Source organism: Micrasema longulum, unplaced genomic scaffold (genome assembly GCF_059751315.1).
Source record: "Micrasema longulum isolate JH-2025_06_02 unplaced genomic scaffold, ASM5975131v1 h1tg001875l, whole genome shotgun sequence".
Lineage (NCBI taxonomy): Eukaryota > Metazoa > Arthropoda > Insecta > Trichoptera > Brachycentridae > Micrasema > Micrasema longulum.
Window position 1 is genome coordinate 1 of NW_028279049.1, and position 5,909 is coordinate 5,909.

The window sequence follows — 5,909 nt, forward strand, 5'->3', positions numbered from 1 at the left end:
CTCTGGCCTGAATTTGCTGCAATGAGAAGGGAGATCCCATAGCTCTTTATTCTCCTATCAGAAAATCCATCATATTTGCAAACAGACAGTAGCAAAGCACTTTGTGTATCTGTGTGCGGTAAAAGATTCATCATATTTGAGATACGCAAAATCAATATATTAAATTATTATCAAACGGTCATTTGTAAAATAAACGCCGACTGGCATTAATAAGCTATTGATTAGGACTGGCTAAAAAAAGTAGCTATTAAATGAATTTAAATATTCGAATTGAATTTTTGATATCTCCTTAAAGTTGCATGGGCACTTGCAAACACTTGACACTTACAACACCAGGTGCCAGGCCTGCCAACGCAGCAATGCAACACGTCACTAACACCTGGAAAACTAAATTCAGACTCTCTTCGCCCGGCGCTGATTTCGGTTGTTACGACACGGCTTTGAACATTTAACGTAAATTAAATTCACATATCACTGTTCAGCCAGTATTGAAGGTGTCCATTTTGTTGTATTTTTTCTTTGTCAATTTTCGACCTGAGTACCAACGGCCCGTTGTATTACAGTAAACTGTAGCTAACTTCGTGGTTGATGATCATAGAATTTTTGCCCGTCTATTAGCTAGTGACGTATTGTTACTCTGCATGGTCACTTAAGTTAATAAACTCCACATGAATAAATGAGTGAAATCTTTCATAACACATGCTCATTCACTCCAAAAAAACTTTCAGGTAAGTAAATTTCAAATGATTGTTGAAAGGTTCTGAATTTTACATTTAAGGGAATTAATAAAAAATTACATTATTACAATACGATTAGAGAATAATTAAAGGCAGGGGATATGAAATTTTAAGTATTTATAAAGGTCTACGGCTGATTAAAAATATCACTTTACACACTGTGTAACATTCACCATTCTGTCTTTAAGTATCAGTATTTTTTCAATTCTTTAATATACGTTACGTTGTCAAAATAATTGTTATTTTATTTATAATGTGTATTTTTTTGTAAGTTTGACATGATTTTATTGCGTTTAATGTGTATTTTAGGCATGTTTAAAAATATTGTAAAATATTTCCCTCTGCTCCGGGCACTCAGCGAGGAAACATTATCTTTAATGTAAAAGTTGTTTGAATAAAACGATGAAAGTTATAAAGTTTTTAAAACACGATTTAGTAATAATTGCCAGCAAAAACAGATATTTGTAATTTAGCCATTTCTTATTTAATTGGGTACTTACAGAAATCGCGTATTTTTTTCATGGAAAAGTTTTGATTTAAAGTGACAATTTTATGTTATTTAGTAAGTGAACATCGTAGTTATTTCTTACTTTCAGTAAAGTAAGAAATATATATATATATACGCTAAAAACAACCTCTAATAACTTCGATCCAAAGATTTAAACAGGTGGCAAATACACATTTCTCGGCGGATGACGTCCAACTGTTTGCATAAGAAATATTTTAAACTGCTGTTGATAAGAAGTTTCATTATATTTCGGCATCATTAATCAATATTTACTTTATCAATTTAAATACATACAATATGTGTACATGATTAGAGCAACCACATAGTGAATGATCATGATACGTCACATATTTATAAATCTTTATAATACTACGCTCTTCTATTACTGAATTTTACTATCATTAGGTTTTTTGAAAGATCTTATAATGTGTCATTTTCGTAACTAAGAGCCACCTTACAAAATTGGTCATGAGAAGAAAAAAAAATTATTTCACAATTGTGATTTTGGTAAAAATACGTTTTGAATTTTTTAACTCATTGGGTGAACAACACATGGAAAACCAAATGACTCAAACAGAAGTATGGGCATAAATGGAACTAATTTATTATCTTTGTCTCGATTAAGTGGCTTTTACAAAAGAAAAACCAAAAAATTAGAAGATGGATGAATTGAAGAAATATGGATGTTTTAAAAAAGGCAGAATAGCAAAATTTACATAATCTGTGAAGTAGGCACATAAACAGCCAATCACAGGTCATAAGCCTAACTGCTTATACACATATTTTTTTTATATTTGTTGTCATTTTTTTAAACTTTTTTTATCGATGTATTATACGTTTTCAATTAAGAGCTAGTCACCTAAGAAAATAAGTTTTATAAATAAATCCAACAACACGGGATTCGCTCCGTAATTAGTTTGCTTAGTTTGGATATAATCCGGTAATTATTTTTTTTAAATTTTGTAGGTACTGTTACATGACATTTTCAGAGTAATACGAATTTTAAAAAAAATCTTGCATTAAAGTAAATTGTGTGATTTATTAACATACGAGTAAATGTATTTATGTACGAGATGGTGCTTATGAACACACCTTATAAATATGTAATTCTTATCCTTGATTTAACAATCTGATAAAACAGATAATTAATTTTAATTATTATTAATCATCATTTATAATTTTGTCTTTTATAATCACTTGGTTATTTTTTTTTTTTAATAACGAAAGCTACGTAACTAATGGGTTTATTTTTGTATTTATATTCTTTAAAAATAAATATGTTTATGTTACGTACCTATGTTTTATTTTTTTACTTCTTCATAGTTATAAAACGTTATTTTTTTTAATTTTTCAAAGTTTTTGTTATTTTTAGCTGATAAATTTAATTTTGACGAGATCAAGAGAGGGGTGCGGCGTTGGTTTGGACATGCAGAGCGAATGGACAGCGAAAGAATGGCTAAAAGGATCTACGATGCAAATGTTGGTGTATGCAGAAAACAAGGAAGACTGACAGAGACAAAGCACGATTGAATCTAACAGATACTCGAAGATGGACATGTCAAGAGAAGGAATAATCAGCGTGCATGCTTGACAATATGTATTTATATAGAGGAAACGATGTATTCTATGCAAATATTGAGTGATATTGCATTCTATCTTCTCTGATTATCCCTCTGGGGAAACAACGTGACGGTTTGTTGTTGTTGGTTTTAAAATTTCTGATTAATAGTTATATGTCTAAAATCGCACTTTATACTTTAAATAAACAATAATTATAGTGAGTTTTCTCTTTATATACAAGTGTATTTTGTTTATTATCTTTTCTTTCCATTTGTATTTAGTTATTAGAATGTATAATTTTGAATGTGATTTATTTTATTTTAATTGTATCATCACGTGAACCAATGTAGTAGGTTTATTTAAGTTTGTATAACTGTGTACAATAAAAAGCCATAAGACGTGTAAAATAAAATAAAATAAAAAATAAAAAAAATTGATCGTAAACAGTGAGGTACTTTACCTCATCAAAATTTTCCTTTGTATGAAAAGTGTAATAAGGTAAAGAGAAATTCACCCTTAGCCAGACTTGAAAGTCGATTTTTCCCTTCGTTTATTCGTAACTCGATTACTCTGATTCAGGCTCTGGTATAGTGTAATTTTAAACAAACACACACAAAGGCATCTTAAGTAAATAAGTAACCCTTTTGATTAAAAAAAAATTGCTTTTGTTTGCATTAGTTGTACAGCAACTTAAAAAAAAATCATGATTTTAAGCACACATGATATCTATAAAAACTCATTTTAATTCATTATATTATCAATTGAACTCATCAATACGATTTAAATTATTTTACAAATTATGATTGAAATGCGTAAGCTTTTGTTAAAAATGAATTATCGTGTAAAAAACGAGCGGATGTTTATACGTAATTTTTTTAATTTCCAAAATGTAACGTCAGTTCAAAACGAATAAAAAGGACCCAGTTTTTTATTGCTTTTTTTCTTGATTAAAAACCGTTATGATTATCGTACGGGATATCCAAGTTGTAATAGCTTCAATAATTATTAGTTAGTTAATTCTAATAAGCTTTTTTTACGGGTAAAAACATAAACCACCGAGAAAATAGAAAGAAAAACATAAATTCGAAAATTCGCCTGTTATGTATGTGATTGATTCGAACTGGGGGTTTTTCTAAAAAAATATCCTTCTTTTATCTTTTACAACGTAAAAATGCGATGGTCGTGTCACTCGAGTAAACGCGCTAGCTATCTATAAAAACTTTCGAGAATTTTATCAATCACGGAAAAAAAGGGGGAGAGAGAACTCGAGTCAGACAAGATGCTCTGCGAAGCAAAAAGATATACATAATAATGGGTTGATTAGACATGTTACATCAAATCTATAATATTGTCATAAACAATCGTTAACATTCGAAGTTTAAAAAAGTGTTTTTCCGAGTCTCCGATATTCCGATTGAATAATACATCACCGATAAAAACATCATTGATTTAAGTACAATATTTTTATTGCAGCTATAAAGTATACCGGTATCATAGCCATAAATTGATCTAATTTATCGTTTTTACCGTTCTAATCCTGCCGACAGAAGTAAAACGATATGCAAACAAACTAAGGAAACCCCGCTAAGTTTATAGGTTATGGGTATTGCGGAAATACCCAAGTTTCGACTAAGTTGCATATTGTTCTCTCGGCATAGCATACAATAATAGAACGGAATGCTGGCTCGTAGCTCGACTCCTGGCGGAGTGCGGAGCAAGTCGGTGGCATGGAAAAACGAGAAACAAGACAACTCTGCCGGCGATATTTCTGGCCGCTGTTTCCCGCAAATTACTCATTTGAGCAACTGTCGGAGGCACCGGAGCTGTTAATTAATTTACAACGCTACGTCATATAATTTCACATGGTAATCCAATAATTTACATCATATTAACATACTGCGAAAGCTGTTGAAAACAGAAACGAAGTAATTGTCAACGTTTCTGAATAAAATGGATGATTTATTTATTACATCAAATAAAACATTTTTACGTACTAAATCATTAAGAAATGCGTTTTTTTTTCAGTTGCGAGTCTAGGAACTACGGTTTTTTTTAAGCGAGTTGACGTTGTATTTTTAAATATTCAATGTTGCACGATGTGTAGTGAATAATGTACTGAGTGGTAAATAGTTATTTAAAAAAGACACCCACACACACTCCACATACAATTTTGATTCCTGAATAATTCAAAGATATCAGATTACGTTTTTTTACACTTACAATGTTTGAAAACCATGAATTTTTTCCGATTATTTTAATATATTATATAGGGTATACAGTATATTAATTTGAATAAATAATTTTAAAAAAACATCAAAGCCATATTATTGAACTCTGGTTTAAATTGTACTCAATTGACCCAAATCAAAACGCAAAATGAACACGGTGAAAAACCCGTTTATTCATATGAATAGTAAAAATTCGTGAATAATTTTCCGCTACCAGGAAATTCGTGTAATGTAACATGTGTGATTGTGAAGTAGACTCACAAATTATATGGCGCGTGCAGTTTAATACAATTCGATTATGCATAATTTTCCAATACCCAGGAAGTTCATGGTTATTAGATATAAATATAACGATAAATCACGCAGATAATTACGCGTTTAGGTACCATGTTAAATTTAAAAGTCTATTGTCACTTACAAATATACATATTTAGGTGCCTACTTAAGTAAATAAAACATATTTAGGTGCCTACTTAAGTAAATAAAACATATTTATATAAATAAACGATAAGTAGTAGTCTCATCCCTTTTCCTAGTATTTATGATTTAAAAAATCTGATTTTTTCCTGAACACTCTGTTACCTTTTAAAACAAAAAAATATTTAAACGTTTTTAACAACACTGTATGGTGCGTTTTGTTTAAACAACAATCAACTTGCACACGCGTAAACTACGCTAACGTAACTAGCTTCCACTAGAACCTTATTTAAGGTTTCGAATTTACGAACAATTTCACGCAAGTTACACGAACTAACGAAATGCGTTCGCTTCATACGAGTCTGTCCACGAGCACTGACTGAAGTTATCTAAATCGGTCACATTTACAAAAAATATAAAAAAACACGAAGCAGTTGTCACCTACGTTTTGAAATAAAC

At 30.3% G+C, this 5,909-nt stretch overlaps 1 long non-coding RNA gene across 1 annotated transcript; it reads left to right on the top strand.

Moving 5' to 3' along the window:
• Nucleotides 1–6: 6 nt before the first annotated feature.
• LOC148273676 (uncharacterized) lies at nucleotides 7–4,615 on the top strand. Its single transcript, XR_015824508.1, has 2 exons — nucleotides 7–728; nucleotides 2,618–4,615. It is a non-coding gene; the product is annotated as an uncharacterized LOC148273676 (long non-coding RNA).
• The last annotated feature ends 1,294 nt before the right edge of the window (nucleotides 4,616–5,909 follow it).